General features: G+C 36.3%; 1 protein-coding gene across 5 annotated transcripts in view; it reads right to left on the reverse strand.

Annotated features, from left to right (window-relative positions):
- Window positions 1–22722, reverse strand: part of LOC138701297 (uncharacterized) — a 582100-nt gene that overhangs the window by 114875 nt on the left and 444503 nt on the right. The window lies entirely within an intron of this gene.

Below are 22722 nucleotides of genomic sequence, written 5' to 3' on the forward strand. Positions count from 1 at the left end.
GTAAGATGGAAAACTCCAAGCAATGAGAAGAAACAGAGTGGATGTGATGGGAATATCAGAAGGGACGTAGGAAAATAGCGGAGAGTTGATGAGTGATGAATAGGGTTGGAAGTTGATAAAATATATTTTTTTCTGAGATAACACAGACAATGCAGGATACAATATAATCTCGTTTCATTTTAACACGAACCAATACAGTCTATGTCTTCTTTTATTTTGCATTTTTTGTCTTGTATTTTTAAATAGTCACTTTTTAGGAAATGTTATTAGCAAGTACGCTGGTCACATTAGTTTACGAGCAGAATAACATTAAGATTATGTTTTAGAGAAAATTTTTTTCATCACCGTTTTTCTGTATCTTTTTTATTTTGTTTGAAGAAGACAAACTATCTACCAAGTAATGGTCCGTTATTACTTATGATAAACCTGAAGTTTTAAGCTTCATGTTGCTGTGAAAAATGCAATAATAACACATTTTACTTAACTGAAACTTATAATATAGCTGTATGAAACATTATTAACATAATTCTGGAGTAATTTAAACGATCCTTTGGTTTCTCACAGCAACATATTGCTTTAAAATATAGTTCCCTTAAAACTTCAAATTTTCAGTTGTTTCCTTCTCAAATGGGTCGTTTATATCGCTTATACAGGGACATCATTTTATTTTTACTAACATTTCTAATATTAACATGGCTATACCTTTGGATCAATGGTTAAGAACCGAAAACACCGTTTGCTATCCCCTTCCACGACTGGAGTTCGATGATACTGACGCAATATACAAACAAATCACTTTACTAGGTATAGAGGGGAAGAAAAGTACCGTAGAAATGGGTAAAGTCGATCAGTGGGTGTATAATCGATCATTTGCGATTTTTATTGAAAATTATATATTATCTCAGTTACTTGTTAAAATTTTGTTATGCTGATTTCATTGCCTGTCATTGCAAATGTAAGCGAGAGGGACAACAAAATGCCTGCGCATGCCAACAATGGGAACACAGTGTAATTGCCGTTGAAGTGAAAATGGTTATTCTCAACTTTTTCTCTTAAACGAAAACAAAGTCTTACAAACTCTAAATTATCGTCAGCAGTGAAAGGATACAAGAAGTAGGCCTATATGGAAGTAATTTTGGTTGAGATTGTATCCTGAAATAATAGTTTTGCAGTTCGTAAATGTTAGTATTGAAACTTATTATTTTCAAAAAACTTGTCCCTTTGTAGGGTTAAATCGATCATGCCATCGACCTACTCGAAGCAGATAGGACCAGCAGGAAGAATACATTTTTTCACCGAAATACCTCCAACTAACACTTATAAACAGAAAAGTGTCATAGTATAGCTTATATTGATGGGATAGTGGGGAAAGAGGAAGACGAATTTATGGTGAATTTCTTGCATAAGAGAAGCACTGCCAAAGGAACGTATTTTGTATACCCCTCTGTACCTGACTATGGGAACAACGTAGTTTCTAAAGTGACATGAGGAGGGGGAGATTTCAAATAACATCTGACATAAACCTAAGCAATGTTGAATAGCATTTTAGATTATAATTGAATTGTGGTATTTCAATGTAAATTTTGAATTCTTGTTGATATTTATTTATTTAACCTGGTTGATATGTGAAGTATTAATTTTTTTATGTTTCATATATTGGCAATCATAGTCACGTTTGTACAGTGGAGACCTATAGGCCTAATTGAAGCGAATTGTATGATCACAGTAACAAAATATACACTATATAATCCTATGGACTTATATAATAGATTATTATTGTTTTCTACACCCCTTATAACAAATAAATTACATGTAATACACTTAATTTGTTTTTAAATACATAAACAGTGATCGACTTTACTTCGCAATATTTTAAAATCGATCTAAAACTAAAAATTCAATGGTGATCGACTTTACCCTATTTAAACAGGTAACTTCGATCACAAGCAAAATAAAAAAAAATAAAATTTTGGTAAATTGTAATTCACTTCTTGTAATGTGATTTCATAAGTGAAGGATATGACGACAAAATACTATTTTCTGAGGAACTTCGCTCCATTGCATAACCTCCATATCATTAAAAATTGCAAAATTTTGATCGACTTTACCCTCTTCTACGGTAGTAAACTAGGAAATATCACGCTTTTAAGTTTGATAATTTTCATTAGGTTTTTGTTTAATCAAAATACAGTACAGTATTAACAATGAGTGTTTATACTCACGAACTGAGCTGTCCATGCGGATGTATTCATTATGCAGTGTATATTATACTGTCTACAGCACATAAGCATACACTATAGAGAATGAAGTTAAATTAAAAAATAATCATAATAAGGATATCTGAACACATTTTTGAAAATGGAGGCCGTTCATGTCGATACAGGTTTCAGTTCTAATGTGTGTAATTCCAATTACCAATTTCGTCCTTCGTAGCAGTAACTCATGTTGAAATAATTCTGTACCTATTCTATAAAAGAGTACCTTAGCACTGTAAATTCAATCTTCACTTCTGCCCGATCTGAAAAGATAAAATTATTCAGACATGCTATCTACCGTCCGCCCAAGTGGTTATGTCGCAGGGTATAGAAAGGGTGAAAATCACGTAATAGTTAATTACTTAACGAGGCCCTTTTATTTAAGACATTTTAAACAGTTGTAGGGGTATAATATTACGTAGACGTCCAATTCCTAACAGAAATTAATGTTCTCAGAAAAGAGCTAAAACAGGCAAGCCACTAACTAGCCTTTACAGAGAGGCGAATAGAAGCAGGTGGGGGGGGGGAACCGGGATGCGACGTAGGCAAATGGACGACAGTACCTGTGCGAAAATGATTCAATATTGAAAGCTCTTTCGTCACTGGAAAACGTGAACATATTTTTGGAACGTACTGTTTACTATGACCATAAGGCTACTATGACTGTATATGTGGTCTTGGATCTGTGTGGAGGACGGTTGAACTTCATTAGTAGAAGGGGTGGGAGTGAAGTACATTCAAAAACTCAGGTACAATAAAAATTGAAGTAAAAATAAAATGATGTCCCTGTACAACAAATCCATTTCCTTGTATTTTCTGAAGTGCAATTCTGAACGGTATACGACAGCAGTCGAAACAGAACGAATTTCAATAAGTCCCTTAGCGATAGCTTGTGTATTTAAGGTCTATGTCTCTGAGCATGCGCAGTTTATTGTATCTATTCAAGGGCCTATTACTTTTTTCTGACAGAAACAACAATGAGGCACAACATGAGGGACGCGGCAACACAGGTGCCCGAGGTGATGGAGAATACCGACGAAGAGACTCATACAACGCCAACTACTCCTCCACCTGAAGGTAAGCTATTGTTCACAACAGTGCCGCGTAGTAATATTTCAAAGTAGGGAAGCAGCAACTAAATACAATGAATATTTACTTACTCACTGACTGGCTATTAAGGAAACTGGAGGTTCATTGCCGCCCTCACATAATCCCGCCTGAGCAAGATTAATCCAGTCTCTATCATCATATCCCACCTCCTTCAAATCCATTTTAATATTATCCTCCCATCTACGTCTCGGCCTCCCCACAGATCTTTTTCCCTCCGACATCCAAAATAACACTCTATATGCATTTCTAAATTTGCCCATATGTGCTACATGCCCTGCCCATCTCAAACGTCTGGATTTAATGTTCCTAATGATGTCATGTGAAGAATACAATAAGTGCAGTTCTGTGTTGTGTAACTTTCTCCATTCTCCTTTAACTTCATCCCTCTTAGCCCCAAATATTTTTCTAAGAACCTTATTCTCAGACACTCGTAACCTATGTTCCACTCTCAAAGTGAGAGTCCAAGTTTCACAGCCATAAAGAAGAACCGACTATATAACTGTTTTATAAATTCTAACTTCAGATTTTTTGACAGCAGACTGGATGATAAAAGCTTCTCAACCGAATAATAACAGGCATTTCTCATATTTATTCTGTGTTTATATTCTTCCCAAGTATAATCTATATTTGTTACGGTTACTTCCAGGTATTTGAATTTTTCCACCTCTTCAAAGGATAAATTTCCAATTTTTATACTTTCATTTCGTATAATATTCTCGTCACGAGACATAATCACATAACCTACTTTGTCTTTTCGGAATTTACTTCCAAATTTATCTCTTTATTTCCTTGAAGTAAACTTCCTGTATTTTCCCTAATCGTCTGTGAATTATAGCTCAACATATTCACGTCATTCGCATAGACAAGCAGCTGATGTAACCCGTTCAATTCCAAACCCTCTCTGTTATCCTAGACTTTCCTAATGGCATACTCTAGAGCAGTGGTCGTCAGCACTCGCTGAAGTGGGTAGAGTGCATGGAGGGTAAGGAACTCTGCTCCGTCGTGCACAAGGGATAGAGAGACAGCGTACCCGCCAGCAGCGACGATTGCATGCTAGGGCTATGTCTTGTCCGCGGGTAAGGGACGCTAGTCCGAGCGTGCAGTGTTTTGATGACCGCTGCTCTAGAGCAAAGTTAAAAAGTAAAGGTGATAGTGCATCTCCTTGAAATACAATTAACACATTTTAAGTAATTGAAACTTATAGTATAGCTAAATGAAACACTATTAACAGAATTCTGGAGTAATATCAACGATCCTTTGGTTTCTCACAGCAACATATAGCTTTAAAATGTAGTTTCCTGAAAACTTTAAATTATCAGTTGTTTTCTTCTTAAATGGGTCGTTTATATCACTTACACAACAAATTCATTTCCTTTGTATTGTCTCAAGAGCATCTCAGAACGGTATACGGCAGCACTCGAAAAAGAACGAATTTCGATAAGTCCCTTAGCGATAGCTTGTGTATCTATGCTCTATGTCTCTGGGCATGCGCATTTCATTGTATCTGGAAATTGGAATATTCAAGGGGCTATTACTTTTTTTGACAGAAACAGCAGTGAGGAGCAACAAGAGGGACGCGGCAACACAGCTGCCCGAGGTGATGGAGAAGACCAACGTAGGGACACAGACAACACCAACCACTCCGGACGTACCAAGTATTCCGGAAATAACAACTACTCCGGAAATAGCAAGTACCGGTACTCCTGCAGGTTAGTTATTGTTCACATCAGTGCCGCGTAGAAATATTTCAAAGTAGGAAATAAATGCTAAATACAATGAATATTTAGAAAAAAAAATACCTACTCATCTGTAATTTAAACTGCAGAACGACCTTCCCGTTTTGATTGTGAAACTCGTCTATGACATCATAAAATCGAAATTGTTGGGACAGTTCCTTAATAAAAGATTCTTCAATTTCAAAACTGCCGACTGTGACATTCGCTCTTCGCGTATAGAGTTTCTCACAAATGTCTTTACCCTCTTGCGAATAGAGAGGAAGTATAGTCCGTAACTCAGGAGAAGACGAGGGGAAAGAATGTGACCTTCTTGACTATCGCTGTTGATTATTATAAACATTGCTCAGATAAGCATCCCAGTAGCCAGGTTATTACTCGTACAGGAAACATGAGTAAGAATTCGTATGGAAATTAAAGCTAAGTTGAACAGAAGGAGACCTAATGTTTCCGCTTACTGCAGTACAAATATTGCACGTGTTGTCGTACGTTATCTGTTCACATCCCTTCCTCCTCAGTCCGCTCTCGTCTTCTCCTGAGTTACCGATAGTAGTTGTAGGAATTGTTAGTAGCTCACAAACAACTGTAGAGTAGGCCGCCTCTAGTTCAGCTTTCTTTAAAATTTCAACAACTCTCTCACGCAACCAAAGATAATGCAATATAATGGATGTTGAAGCTTTTAACTTGCTGTCCTGTAAAAACAGCAAAACGTGACTTATTAGGTTTTTTTACTTATACTATTGATATGACATGACATGACATGATATGATACGATATATACCGTATTTGCTCGCGTAATTTGCGCACTTTTTAATGTACTTTGGCTGATTGAAAAATTAGGGTGCGTAAAACATGCGAATTTTTTTAATTACTCTTCTTGATCTGGGTTTTATTCAAGTATATGGTAATTAAGATTACAGTACTTTTGTCACCTAAGACTACTGGTAATCTTGAATTATAAATAATAATTAAATTGGATATATGACAATCATAATGAATGCGAACTACATAGCAGACGTAGCATTCTCAATAGGTAGTCTTTAATTGAGTACATTGTACGAGTTTATAGGCCTACAGATGGTTGATCGATGCATTCCTCATGTAGCGGTGCAACTGCACTCAAAGGCGTTGTAGTTATATATCTAGACACACAATTGGCTCTGGTGTCGTGTACAAATTTGAAACCTCCCGCGCAGGTTCGCGCGACGCCATGTTTTGGGAGCACGAATGATTGTTTCTATAAAGTATTCGGAGTTTAGAAATTACCATTGGGTATACTGGCGTTTTCTTAGTGGATTTCCTCCTTCACTGTAATATAACTAAACTTATTTACGTATTTTCTAACGTATAATATAAAATAACAGAAGTAAATCTAAATATTGCCACTAAGCATGGCTTTAAATATAAACGCCTTATATTGCTCATAAATAGACTTATTAGTTTATTTTTATTTCCTATGACGGAATACATGGCATATTTTTACTCATGTTTTTATATACGTTAGAAAATAGGTAAATAATTTATTTAAATTATATTACAAAGAGAGGGATGTCCGCTAAAAATGTCTATATACCCAATGGTATTTTCCAAAAACCTAACGCACTGTAATAATAATCCTCAGTGTTTTGACTCTTCTACTGCAGACATTGATAGCAATTTCCTCATTCTTACATCATTCTCTATAACACAATATTGTCAAAATGTGATTGTATTCATTGCTGGCTTAGTTGTTAAATCATTAATAAAAATATGGTGTAATAAATCTAAAGACTCAATTGAGGACGTCACCCGAATAAGGGCGTTTACAGAAAAGTGTAGTTCTGATATAATCTAATTGCAATGTTTATAAGCCATCAGGTTCATCATAGTTGCGTCGAAAAAGTTTTTAATCATTGTTAAATTATTTCGTGGATATTTAAAACAAAATTATTGAAACATAACAGCAAATAGTATGTTCTGCTATTAGTAAATAAATATAATGTAGAACTCTGTATACGCCCTTCTTCCGGCGACAATATATTTTTGTAATGTTTTCAATTATTCTGATGTTCTAGGTGTCTAATGTTTTTTTTTTAATCAAATGCCACCAGGTTGTCTTTTCGACATTTCTGGTCTTCTCTCCTGGCCATGGCTTAGTTGTAACCCGCTTCTGAGGTTGGGGCGCCTGGAAGGCGGAGTTACATTACCCCGATGATGTGATAGGATGATTATGATAATGTGGTGCCAGGAGAGGTCTTAAATCTAAACTTAACCTAAATTCCAGACCATGGACGAACACAGGAATAATCCCCTTTAAGGAAAAATTCCTGTACTCTAACCGGGAATCGAACCCGGGACCTCATGAACTATAGCCAGAAGCTCTGACCACTAGACCATGAGGCTGGTCAGGTGTCTAATGTTGCATGAAAATTAATTTTATATGAGAACATCTCGTACTTTATTAATAATTTTGTCATAAAAATAAAATAAAATAGAGTCAACAGAATCAAATTATACATTTACCATAACATATTAAATAAAAACAAAATTGAATAATTACACAATTAGTTCTACAAAATAACATTATATTTTCAGTTTATGATTTTCTTGTTCGTCTTGTAGGCCTATATTTTTTTCTTCTTTATGCATCATCATTATTGTCTCCAGAGTCATCTTCACCATTGTGTGATGATGTCCCGGCTTCATTCAGGATTGAGTCCAGATAACTTTGGCCATCTTCATCTAAACACTGTAAGAGGTCTCTTAAGTCCTTCGCCTTGGAGGACTTCAAAGGCACTGGATTCATTTGTGTTGGACTCAAAAGTTTCAGCTGCGACACTTTCATTCCCGTCTTCCAAATGTTGAAGGGAACAAATGATGCCGAGTATGAGGTTGAAGCTGAAATTATCCCTGATGTACTGTATTGCAGTTGTTTATACTTTTGCATCAAGAGTGGTACTTCCTTTCTGGTAGGTTTCTTCAAGAACAAAGGAAGAAGAACTGCAGACTACTCCTTTAATATCGAGGTATCCCACAGTACCTGGAATGGCTCAGGGTTCTTGCGGCAGTATGATATTAGTTGTAAATACGCCACAGGTGTTTGGATGATGGACTTCTTTTTAAAAATTTTGGTATAAATACCAAAATTCCGATCACATTGACTAAAACTATATCCTCTAATGGGGAAAATATGAAGTATGTCTACACTGTACACTTTGGAAAACCACGAGCAGAATGTCAAAAACTTAAAATTTTTATTCTGTCCTCCGGCAGCATCAGAAAACATTATCACACGTTTAAATGGCCTTTTCTTCATAAGTTCCAGAAGAGTATAAAAAAAAAACAAATGAAATAACAGCATCAGGACCTTTTTTTCCTTCTGTCTCTAGAAAACTAAACATGTAACTGATAGATTGAAGACAGTGAACATGTACGTAGCCTATCAGCAGTAAACAGAATCTCTTTTATTTTTTTAACGAAAGAATAATGGGAGTCTTGCCATACCATCATCATAGAAATATGCCGCTTAAGTGAAAGAGCGATTATACAGATGTTGACAGTTCAATGGCATATTACCACCCACTCTTACATCGTGTGAAAACAATGTGCTCTAGAAGTAGAACGCTTGTACAATCTTTCTACACTTACAGGAACATATTTTAGAAAATGGATTCCAGATTCCTCCGGAGAATCATATTTTAAACTTGTTAAACTGACCATAAAAGTACATAAAAGTCTACTGACGTAGCTCAGTGGGCTAAGGACTGTCGGTCCGGAGTCGCGCTCGGTCGCGGGTTCGATTCCCGCTGATTTCCTGGTTGGGTTTTTTTTCTTATATCCCCAACCGTAAGGTGAATGTCAGGTAATCTATGGCGGATCCTTGGCCTCGTGTCGCCAAATATCTCCCTATCATTAATACCATCGATGTTAAGTAGTCTAGTAGTTGATACAGCGTCATTAAATAACCAAATAAAAGAAAGTATTACATAAAGAGAAGATTTTAGCACACACCTTAAGGTTACCAGTACAACACGACTTTACATAAAAATGTTGTAAGACAATATTTAACGGAGTCAATAATAATAATAATAATCAGGGAACGGATTTATATGGACTAAAAATATATGAAATATGTAAATATATATGTAGTTATTTTTACCAAAATATGGAATTAAATATGGATTTTTACCAAAATATGGAATTAAATATGGACTTAAAATTATAAAAAAATGACTATGTACGTTAAATATTGGTACATTTTAATCAAACTAAACAAAAAATTTAATGGACGTACCTTATCTTCCAATGTAGTTTCAACAAAACACAATTTTTATTGTCTGTTACCATAACAATAGGTTACAAACATTTCTTTCAAGTGCTGAAAAGTGAATCTTCTTCTATTGTCTCTGAGGATAGATTTATACTGACTAAAAGAGCGTTCGACGTCACAAGAAGTAACTGGTACATAATTCAATTTCACAATGTCTGCTGGGGATAAGTCCAAGTTAATCTTCACTGTTGATTCACCACTCATCACAGCAACAACCTTTTGTAGTTCTTCATATCCAGGGTTTTTTGAAAGTACAGTGTCCACCTTAGCTCTTACTGCATCTGCAACTTTACCTCTACCACGATTCAGTTGTTCCACAGTACTATTTATAATTTCAAAACTTTCAGATAGTGAAAGGTGCCTATTTTGGAGACTTTTGAGCGTTTTTATGATGCATGAAAATGTATGCTGAATGTGAGCTAAGTCATTCTTCACACTTATGTCACAGGTAACTGTTTTCGCAGTATCAATTGAGACTGCATCTTCAGAGTCCAATGCAAGGAGAACATTGTTAATAGAGTCTATATGTTCGGCATAATATTCAACTGCTTCTAGCCATGTACCCCATCTAGTTAAAATTGGCTTTGGTGGCAATGGAATTTCAGGGTACATTTCTTTCAACACGTTAACTCTACTGGGAGCTTTGAGAAATACTTTTTTCACTGATGAAATCAACAAATCTACTTTAGGGAAATTGTCTCTGACCACTTCTGCCACACGATGAAATGCATGCGCCACACAAGTAAAATGAGTCAATTTAGGATATACAACAGATAATGCTTGTCCAGCTTTGACCATATAAGGGGCAGCATCGCTAATAAAGAATAACACATTATCGTACATAATACCCTTTGGCCACAGGATACCCATAGCTTCGTTGAACAGTTTAACTATAGTTTTGTTATTGCACTTTTCTAGAACATCACAATGTAAAAGAATTCGTTCAGAATATTGTTCACTTAACAAACCGATAACTACATTACCAACAAGTCTACCTTCTTTGTCGGGAGTCTCATCAATGGAAACCCAAATTGAACTATCTTTAATTTCATCTCTTATCTTCTGTATTGTCTCATCGTAGATGGATGGAGCATACGTCTTCCTAAGTGTTGACTCATCCGGGATTGTATGTTGAGTATATTTTTCAAGGAATTCCCTGAAGACCTTATTCTTTAGTTTGTAGAGAGGAATATCAGCAGAGATGAGAGAACGGCACAGGTCGATGTTAAACTCAGATCTTACATTCGATGTTGTTGGTTGTGTTAAAAACAATTGTCTCTGCTTGGAATTTAGTTGTTTGTTGGCCTGATGTTTACTAGTTGTAATGTGTTGTTGCACCAGGAACTTTTGTGTAGATGATACTGCACACTGACACAAATTACAAAATAATATTTTATTGTCAGTTGATAAACCATCTTCTTTAAATTCTGAAATGTAACTTGTTAGTTTTGATTTTAAATTGACTGAATGACGTACTTTTGGCATATTTACCGTCTTTATAGTATGATTTACAAAACTGAACCTATGTGTACTCTGACTGGCATTTAACTGTTGAGCTGCACAACTGAAGTCTGTTAAAAATTTTAAATTAAATTAATACAGTTTTGTAACTTACTTTCCCATTGTTGATAGGACTGCTAATTTTCAAATAACTCTGATGTTAAAGGGATTACTGAACATGTGTTTAAATCTCTATTGTTGAAATGTATTTTTAAAAGTTAATGGAATTTTGTTTTGTTTTATTGTTAAACCTAATATAATATGGACTGTTTTATATGAAATATGGAAAATATATGGAAATTAACGAAAATATGTACTAAACTCTAAAATATGGAAAAATATGGAAAATAAAAGTAGGATTTTTCAACCCTACACATTGTGAAACATAAAGATAATGCAAAATATAAATTATATTAGCTTTATAAGTAAATATGTATTTACATATAAATCCTTTCCCTGATAATAATAATAATAATAATAATAATAATAATAATAATAATAATAAATCAATAGGCAAGATGTTCTGTACACTAGGCCTGAGTTCTATTATATGACTAATTGACTAATTCATGCATGTGACGTTTATTTCATTCTACAGCTGTGATAACAAGCTATTGCACGGTAGGCCTACTTATATTTCTAACCAAAACATTAGGTACGTGTTTCTATTTTACAAGTGTAAAATAAGTGATACGGAAGCGAATAAGTATTGTTCATTTCTCGTCCACATCAAAGCAAACGTGTTTACAATGTAGGCCTAATGTAACGTCTTACACAGGCAGCGTTTTGTTAATAATAGTTAATACTAATAATTTTCTTTCATCTGAACTATTACTACAATCCAGTATGCATTTGTATTTCTGTTCGCTCTATATGTTGTCAAACTCTTTAGTTAAGGTATCAAATTGTTACAGTTTTCTTTCGTTTCATGTCAAACTAAAAGTAACTAATCTTGATTATGTTTTTAACGTGGTCGCTTTAAATGTTAATAAGATTTTTTTTTTCATTTATTCATTCAGATTGATTTATAATAGACACCAAACATATATATTAAACATTCAGCATTGTATAGAGCGTATTCCGAATCTCACCGGTGAGCAATCCGATGGCATCACGGTGTTCCGAATTCCACCGATGACGTCATTGATGCTCCACCGGTGTCGCACTGGTGCCATCAACTTGCAGAGGTGGTGGCAGTCTCCATCAGCCGCCATCAGTGAATCTGATTGGTTCTTGTATACGGCGGGAATTAGCAGACGAATGACATCGTGCACTGTTGTGCCATGGCGGTGTGATCTGCTGTATTGTTTGTCATGAGCACAACGTAAAATCAATATGTTATTGGCTTATGAGCGAACATGTCAACGGACCAGTTATTACTACCGGTTCAAGAAATAAGTTGTTTATAATCTCTTTTATTTGAACGAGATGGCAGTAAGGAAATTTCGCAAAATTTTGCTAGCGTAGCACAGATAACCACTTAACAAGTCGCCATGACAGCATCGATTCTTCCAGCAGTTTTGTTCCTTATTTTCGTTGCAACGTGACGTCATTGATACCACCGGACCGGTGAGATTCGGAATACGCTGATAGTACAGGCGTCTGCCAACCGATGCTTCCCCCAAAGCATGGCGGCGGACGCAAGCTTCAATTTGTCCCTACTCTAAACTTCTGCGCACCCTCGGCTGTAGGGGCTCGACTGCACTATACATGTTAAACAATAAAACTTGTCACAGTCACTGTCCTTTGGAGTAATTTACAAGGACAAGCATCAGTGTTGAAGTAACGTTATTTAGGGTTTCTTCATGAAGCAGGTAGTTGGGTTGGGTACAATGCCGTGGAATGCAAATATTGGCAATGGCATTTAGGGAGGGGAAAACTCATACGTCACTGAAACAAAATTGTGCGTAAAATGTGTGCGGAAAATACACGGACCAAAATTAAAGTTCAAAATAATCCTTTAAAATTTAGGGTGCGTAAAATACGCGTTGGCGCAAAGTACGCGAGCAGACACGAAATATTATGATCGGGCCTATATGATACTTTTGTAGTTTGTTGTAGCGCTCGTATGTCCACCCAGTGCCCCAGATCGTGTCTTAGTTTACTCCCCATCTTCGTGACGAGACGTAAATCTTTAAATTATACACATAATTTTATTATGCACGAACTGTAAAAACCGGAGATAACGTTCACGTTTATCATTTATCACCTTTTGGTATCTTCATCCCATATCCCTCTTTTATCTTTCGCCAAAAATTTTTAGGCCAACATTTTCTTAAAATGTATGTTAAAGCCATTGAATACTACTATCTCTCAATGAATCTACTTTAAAAATAAGCCTATTATTTTCTTGCTTGGAATTTTTATTGTTTCTTGTATGCCAAGGTGATGTTATTATAATAGGGGATACGACTAAATAAAGATCCGTCTCTAATTCGTTTACTCCAAAGTGTTCAATACATACAACTGAATGCTTTGTTAACGTGAAGACATTTCGTGGTATACGAGCAGCTACTAGCCACGTAACTTATCCTTTTCAGTTGGAAATTTGAGAATTGTAGGATAACACTCATTATAGGACTCGGGTAATTGCTGATACACACAGGCATACAACATGTAGGAGCCACTTGTAAATAAAAGAATATGGATAAATTAATTTAATTTTTAATTAAAGTCTAAACTTCCTTTATTTCAGCTCCCTGAATTTGTTTTTCTTTGAGGTTATAACTATATTAGAAGTAACCGTAGCTATGTGCTTCATCTTTTGATTTCTTTTCAGACTACTTTTATCATTCACTTACTGTTAACAGTTTGGTGACGTAAATGCTGTCATGCTATTGTCCATCCGAGTGGTTGTCACGTGGTCGTCAAAACGGGGGAAATCACATGACATTTACTTACTTACGAGGGCCTTTTTTCTTTAATTACTTTAAACAGCTGTATAATGCTGCGCAAACTTCCAGTCCCGTACAGAAAATATTTGCAGAGAAGAGCCTAACAACTCAGACACTAGCCCTTTCAGAGAGGACAGGAGAAACGAGTGGTGCAAACCGGGATGGAACATAACCATTCGGCCGGACAGCACCTATTTATCCTCTTCATAGTTAGCAAACAGTGTATTATGAAGGTTTCAATTCAGGATTACAATGTCTTCTAGCTGAACATGAAACAACATCGGGTAGTATGCCAGAGACAGCGGCTACCACCCATACAGAAGAGGACAGCGATTCCGGGAGTGACAGTTTGTCATCATTCAACAGCAAAGTCCGAGAGTGGGTGCAACACATGAGAGATATGAATGCGTTGGAAGTCGGGGAAAGTTCTCAAATAGAAGGTAAGTAGCTAATTGTTTATATTCTGAAGTAGTGGCGCTTTCAGCTATGCACAAGTTCAGGAGATTTGAATTATTACTGGTACAAGTACGCCTAGGAAATTACAAAATAAGAGCTTACAATGGTTTGAGCACCTTAAAAGAATGGACAGGGAAAGTCTGTCGAGGTGAATATTAAATTTAAAAGTGACAGTACCTATTTATCCTCTACATAGTTAGCAAACAGTGTATTATGAAGATTTCAACTCAGAATTAAATTGTCTTCTAGCTGGACAAGAAACATCGAGTGAGGTGATAGAGACAGCGGCTACCACACCTACTGAAGAGGACAGCGACAGTGACGATTTGGTGACATTCGGTATGAATGTCATCGAATGGGTTCACAACATGGCAGAGAGTAATAACTTGGAAGTCGGCCAAAGTTCTGAAGTAGAAGGTACAGTAGCTAATTGTTTATATTCTGAAATAGTGGCGTTTTCACCTATGCACAAGTTCAGGAGATTTTGAATTATTATTGGTACAAGTATGCCTCGGAAATTAGATAATAAGAGCTTACAGTGGTTTGAGCACCTTAAAACAATGGACAGGGAAAGTCTGTCGAGGAGAATATTAAATTTAAAAGTGACAGTAACTATTTATCCTCTTCATAGTTAGCAAACAGTGTATTATGAAGATTTCAACTCAGAATTACATTGTCTTTTAGATGGATATGAAGAAACAACAAGCAGCAGTGACAGCGATGAGTTCGGCGAAAACCCGTGGTTTCAGCAACAGCAGTATAGAGCCTTCGAAGTTGGCCAAACTTATACATGGGAAGGTACAGTAGCTAATTGTTTATATTCTGAAGTAGTAGCGGTTTCAGCTATGCACAAGTTCAGGACATTTGAATTATTATTGGTACAAGTACGCCTCGGAAATTAGAAAATAAGAGCTAGAAATGGTTTTGACACCTTAAAAGAATGGACAGGAAAAGTCTGTCAAAGACAATATTAAATTTAAAAGTGAAAGGAAGACGACCAATGGGAAGACCACGGGAAATATGGATAGATAAAATTCAGAAGAACTTAAAAGAACGGGGATACAAGTAGGAAGAAATAAACAGGAAAAGGCCACCGGCGTGGCTCAGTCGGCTATGAGGGTTGCCTGCCTATCTGAAGTTGCGCTCGGGCGCAGGTTCGATCCCCGCTTGGGCTGATTACTTGGTTGGGTTTTTTCCGAGGTTTTCTCCAAACGTAATGTGAATGCCAGGTAATCTATGGCGAATCCTCGGCCTTATCTCGCAAATACCATCTCGCTATCACCAGTGTCATCGACGCTAAATAACCTTGTAGTTGATACAGCGTCGTTAAATAACTAAAAATAAATAAAATAAAGAGGAAAAATGCTTGGAAAGATAGAGACGAGTGGAGGCATATTTGGATGATGACTGGTAGCGAATAGGGTTTTATCCAGAGGTGTCATTCGGCCATTGCTCACCAGTCGTCCGATTCACTTATTGAATTTGTCGCAGTTCGCAGAACCTGTTCTTAAATGTTTTACGTTAAACATATTAGGTTCTTGATAGAAAGAAAGAAAGAAAGAACATTATTTTAACAGTTTTACCGCGAAATCCTCTAGAGTTTTAATAAGACTGTGATAGAAAACATAATCACATCATATATTATTAAGTCGTTTCTTAACAAAGTGCAGGAAGTCAAAACACCAAACAATATCGACGGCCCATTTTGAGTTGGTTTAACTCAAAATCCTAAGTTTTGAGAAACCTGCATTTTTAAGATTTATGTTGTGAAAAATCGAAGAATCGTTCAACTCACGAGCGTACGCAAGGGGTACGTTAATGGGTTTGAACCCCCCTGAACTTAAAAAAAAGAGTACAGATTTAGATTTGAGTATTTTTTTAATCCACAATCGTTTCCCCTTCTCTAATTTTTCACTGTCAGAGTAACAAAATCAACATCGACATAAGGCATAGTCTTCCTACCTTTCCTTCAATATAATCCCAGTCATAGATACTACGGCACATTCAAATTATAACAATGTTATATTTTTTATACAGAGAGACCTACGGCCTCGTACCAACCTTGTAATAAAATGAAGCTGACACAGTATGAAATTGAAAAGGATGTTTGACAATCCTGTAGTGCAGATGTTAAATACTGTGCACTGCCGAATTTAAACTCAATTTAAGAGCGGTATTCACCCGTTCGTTAGAGTTCTGACTTAATTGTGAAACGTTCGTTTAACGTTTTGTGCATTTGTCAGTTAATATTTTTAATATAAACTTCACATTATTGTTCTGGGTTCTTTGATATTTCTAAGCAACCGCAGAGCTCAATTTTACAACTTTTTTAAACAAAAAAAGTCGCGTACCGGTAGTGATTATCGCGAGGATAGTGAAAGTTTTACATTTTCAAATTTTTCTTTGCAGCCGCGGCCTGACGACGTTGTCGCTAACGTTCTTCCCGGTACTAGTTTCACATCTCTCTGTGCAAAATGAATTGCTGCTGATAATAATAATAATAATAATAATAATAATAATAATAATAATGATAATTAATAATTATATATAATAAATAAATTTTCAGTCATATATACTTTTCAGTTTGTGAGGTCAGATAATCTGTTACATCACAATATTTAATATGACTGAAAATTTATTTATTATATATAATTATTAATTGTATTCACACTTTTCTGAACCAACATGTCTTTTAAAAATAATGATAATGATAATAATAATAATAATAATAATAATAATAATAATAATACACAAAATATTAATACCGATATGCAAATTGTAAACAATTTTAATAACGCCTCCCCCATTTAAAAAAATTCTGAGTATGTCACGGGTTGAAATTAATGAAACTGAAATCATGTTTTGTTAATTGGATTTCCACAGCAACGTGAAGCTTTGAATTTCATTTTTCTCAAAACTTAAAATTTTGAGTTGATTCCCTTTTGAACTGGCCCGTGGATATTATGCTTGAAGGTTTGAAAGCCATCTGCAATTAGTTTGCAGTCGTCTACCAATCCCCCTTTCCCTTTGAGTGCTAATATCGCATACACTACAATGAACCATTGTTTATTATTCAAAAACACAATTTAAAAAAATAAATATATTATAAGTAGAAAATACACTATTAAGCACATTACTAAGATACTTCATTTTCCTCTTTTAATAGAGTAGTCCTCCCTCAATTTTTTATTTCACTTGAATGAAACAGTTTATTTATTTTATTAAAAATATTCACAATTCAAAATGGTTGATGATTACTGGGTCGGTTTAGTCAGTATCATTTAAGCTGCGCTTATGTTTGAGTCTAAATCTCAGACAGAAATCAGTGTGGTGCACCGAAATGTGAGAGCCTACCATCAAGTCTTTCAAGGCTTGCTTTTGAAGAAACGACGCATGCGAGGTGCGAGACCGGTTTCGTACAAATCCACACTACACCAGCAATAGTGAGTGGTTTGTAAAGCTAAGAGGTGCGCGGTGTACACACCTTCACAAATGTCCTAGGACAGACACTTCACTGCAAATCCAGCATTCTCCAATCTTCCCTATTTTCCGCTCTTCTCTGAGTCTCTGCATATGATCCATAGCCTATATCTTAATGTTATCTATCAACTGGTCGCCCTCAGTAGCGTAGTTGGTATAGCGCTGGCCCTCTAATGCTCGAGGTTGCGGGTTCGATCCCAGCCGAGGTCGATGGCATTTAAGTGTGTTTAAATGCGACAGACTCAGGTCAGTATATTTACTGGTATGTAAAGAACTCCTGCAGAACAAAATTCCGGCACACCGGTGGCGCTGATATAACCTCTGCAGTTGCGAGCGTCGTTAAATAAACCATAATTTAATTTAATTTAATTTAATTTCTATGAACTGATATAGTCCCCTGCAATCAACATTTTCTACTGTTCAGCACTGCTTTCAGTAGATCCTTCAGTAAGCAGTTTCTCCTCGGCCAGCAACCCAGCCAATTTCTTTTTTCTTTCCTCATCAGTTTCAGCACTATTCTTCCTTCACCCACTCATTCTGTCAGTCCATTTCACACGCTCCATTCTTCTCCATATTCACATTTCAAATGATTCTAGTCGTTTGACTTCACTTCGTCGTAATGCTCATATATATGCCCCTTACATTGGCACATCCCACACAAAGTACTTCACTAAAGCGGTTTCAGAATAAAAAGGCATATGGCCTACGCCAATCGAGTGTTAGTAGCAGTACGACGTTGTCACACGGTGCACAAGACGTGGAAGACAGACACAACAGATAAGGATAGAAAATATCAGTCGCTGCTGCTGCAGAGAGCGGGCGGGTCGAGACCTGTTGCTTCATTGTGTGTAATGTTTAAATATTATTACTCTTACTGAAGTAATTCTCATCCCAATTTTTATTACTTCTTCGCTTCACAGATTAGTAGATCATGGATTGTATAAAATGATTTTGCATGACTTGCAAATGGACAGTAAAAATATGCATCTCCATATGAATCCTAGCCCTATTAATATGCCATTCATTGAAAGCCTGTGAATGCAACGAACATGCTTAACGATCAAGTTTATTTTGTTTCTTGCAGACCTAATGCCTAGCAACACAGATATTCATGATACCATGCCAGAAACAAAAGCCATGCCAGCTATCAGATCAGCATGGGAACTAAGCATGCCAGATCACATGAGAACTGATGTCAGATATCGTACCACCTTTCATGCCAGATCACATGACAGTTTCTTAGCCAGATTACATGCCAGGAAACATGCCAGTTACCATGCCATATCACATCTCAGATATCATGCCAGGTCACATGTCAGTCACATGCCAGATTCCACCCCACCAGTCAGCACAGATCACATGACAGATTCCATCCAACCTGTCATCCCAGATCAAATGCCAGCGGCCATGACAGATCGCATGCTAATTCCCATGCCAGATCAGATGTCTGATTCAATGCAACAACCCATGGCAGAACAAATGCTAGGACCCATGTCGGACACCATGCCAGCATTATCCATCGAGCTATCAGCAGAAGAAGAAGAAGATGAGGACAGAAAAACGAAGAATGGTTGCTGGTCCTGTTTCATAGATATATGTCGCGGGGTTTGCCGCTTCTTTAGACGTAAGCTCAAGCGTAAGCGTAAGCACAAGCGTAAGCCTAGCTAGATAAGATCAGATAATATAAGATAAGATCAGATCAGCTCAGATCAGATCAGCTCAGGACAGATCAGATCTGATCAGGACAGATCAGATCTGATCAGGGCAGATCAGATCAGATCACGACAGATAAGATCAGCACAGATCAGATCAGATGAGGACAGATCAGATCAGATCAGGACAGATCAGATCAGATCAGGACAGATCAGATCGGGACAGATCAGATCAGGACAGATCGGGACAGATCAGATCAGGACAGATCGGGACAGATCAGATCAGGACAGATCGGGACAGATCAGATCAGGACAGATCGGGACAGATCAGATCAGGACAGATCGGGACAGATCAGATCGGGACAGATCAGGACAGATCAGATCGGGACAGATCAGATCAGGACAGATCAGATCGGGACAGATCAGGACAGATCAGATCGGGACACATCAGGACAGATCAGATCGGGACAGATCAGGACAGATCAGATCGGGACAGATCAGGACAGATCAGATCGGGACAGATCAGATCAGGACAGATCAGATCAGGACTGATCAGATAAGATCAGGACAGATCAGATCAGATAAGATCAGATCAGATCAGGACATATCAGATCAGATCGAGACAGATCAGGACAGATCAGATCGGATCGGATCAGGACAGATCAGATCGGGACAGATCGGGACAGATCAGATCAGGACAGATCGGGACAGATCAGATCAGGACAGATCGGGACAGATCAGGACAGATCAGATCGGGACAGATCAGGACAGATCAGATCGGGACAGATCAGGACAGATCAGATCGGGACAGATCAGGACAGATCAGATCGGGACAGATCAGATCAGGACAGATCAGATCAGATCGGGACATATCAGATCAGATCGGGATAGACCAGGACAGATCAGATCGGATCGGATCAGGACAGTTCAGATCGGATCGGATCAGGACAGTTCAGATCGGATCGGATCAGGACAGATCAGATCGGATCGGATCGGATCAGATCAGATCAGATCAGATCAGATCGGATCAGATCAGATCAGATCAGATACAATGTACTGAATATGTTAATTTATTCCAAAAAGTATTTGATCCTTATATCTTCTTATTGTATTGGTTATGTAATATCCTTTCAAGAGTGTTGCTTCATATTAGATTATTGTTAGCCAGTATCGAATATATGAGTTCTTTAGAAAAATCCTTTTTTCAAATCAGTTAATTCTTAACAAGTACTGATAATGTGAATTTATTTCAAAATTTCTTTGGAATTTGTAATAGTGTAACTAACGCTTTCTTTTCAAAAATGTTTGCTTCATACCAGACTATTTGTCAGCAAATAATGAATATGTGAATTCATTTCAAAAGTGTTTCCTTTTATATCAGTTCAACTAGTAATGGATACGTATTTTGTTTTCAAGTCTATTTCCTTCATATCAGATTATTAGTTAGCAAGTATTAAATATGCGAGTTGTTATGGAAAAACTTGTTTTCAAGTCAATGAATGTGTAATCATGTATTGACTATATGTGCACTTACTAAAAATTTTTGCTGTCTCTATCGTTTTCACTAGTAATTGTTATGCAATTCTTTTTCAAGAGTGTTTCCTTGATATCAGATTATGTGTTATCAAATGTCGAACATGAGAACTGTGTTCCCATACCGGTAGTTTGCATTCAGATCAGTTCATTTGTAAACAAACACAAAATGGTGAATTTATTTGAAATAATTTTGATGTTCCCATCGTGTTCATTAGAAAGATGACTACATAATTTATTACCAAGATTGCCTGCTTTCACACTAGATTATTTGTGAACACGTAAATCCGTATCGAACGTAGCCTATTTGCTTTTATAATTATTTTCAGTATTGAGTAATGACTAGGTATGTAAATTGTTTTCTAAGATTGGTTGCTTTTTATAACAGTTTAATTGTTCATATGAATTGTTATTCCAACATGCAGCTGTTTATATTGTTTTATTTCTTATCAAGCACTGAACAAATGATTAAAATAAAAAACAGGCTCAGGTATACCACTTGGTATAATGCTCCCGGTATATCTTTAACGATAGCGGCCGTTAGATTGGAAGTAGTTGGTGCCAACTGCGGATGCGTTACATTTACATTAGGTATAATACTTTAGTTGTAGTTCGTAATATTTAATTTTAAAATATGTACTTGATGCTAGGATGTTTGTAAATTAAAATTAAATTCCTCGATTTCAGTATAGTCAGTAGTTTCTTTAGATACGACTATACTATCAACAAAGGAAAGAGCCTAATGCTTTGTTTTCACATGGAAAAGAAATAGTAAAATGCATAGTTAATTTTAGATGATGGTTTACAATATTCCGCTCTCTAAATTACTTCACCGAATAGTAGAGGATCTGTCATTGCAATTTTATAACATAAAACATTTGTATTTGTCTAAATCTTGAAGAATAACGTGAAGAAATCTCATTACATATTAAACAAATGTAATACTCTTGTATTCGAGAGCAATTGCAGTATTTTACTGAAGAAATATATGAACATAATAACGGAAATTAAAATAGGAAACAGAATTGAAATTATACTCAACAGAGACATAGACTTCACAATATATACAACGGTGAAATATTAAACAGTCGATAATTTCTTTACTTACACCGTAGCTAAAGAAACTGAAAACTTTGATATTGCAACACCAGAATGAAGGATAAAATCGTAATTTCTGAAATTACAATAAATGTTACTATTGTCTGCATATTCAACAACTGTTTGTTATGCTACAACAAAGTAGACACAAAAATAGACTTCAGAATATCCATTTTTGAAAATTTGCATCATTTCAGTTATTTAAGAAAGTTACAACATCTAACACTGGAAAATCGTTCGAATTTTTATGTTTGCAATAAAAAATTACGATTCTTCTGCTGTAACAGAAAACTCACAAAACTTTATGAACAAAACCGAAGTGGGACTAAACTGCAATGATATGCAACGAAAAAGTGACTTAAGATAGAGGACAAATGGCTTCTGGATGGAAGATAGTCGTAAAACAAGAAGACAAGCAGTCGCCTTAGGCTATTCATATTGCCAAATAGCGAGAACTGCATGGAAAGAGATCTCCATCGCCTCAATATACCAGACTGTGAAAATAACTCCTGATGTTATTATGATGAAGACGATATTGTATTGTACGATGATCTGAATCAGTAACAAGAACAATGGTGAAAAGTGACAACAGAATGTAATAGGAAATGCCACAGAACATGAAGCATACTTTAAAAGGAAACGAAAACATCATGTTTGAAATGTAGGAGAAATGATTACGGTAGTAAAAATGTACACCTCTAG

Source organism: Periplaneta americana, chromosome 6 (genome assembly GCF_040183065.1).
Source record: "Periplaneta americana isolate PAMFEO1 chromosome 6, P.americana_PAMFEO1_priV1, whole genome shotgun sequence".
Lineage (NCBI taxonomy): Eukaryota > Metazoa > Arthropoda > Insecta > Blattodea > Blattidae > Periplaneta > Periplaneta americana.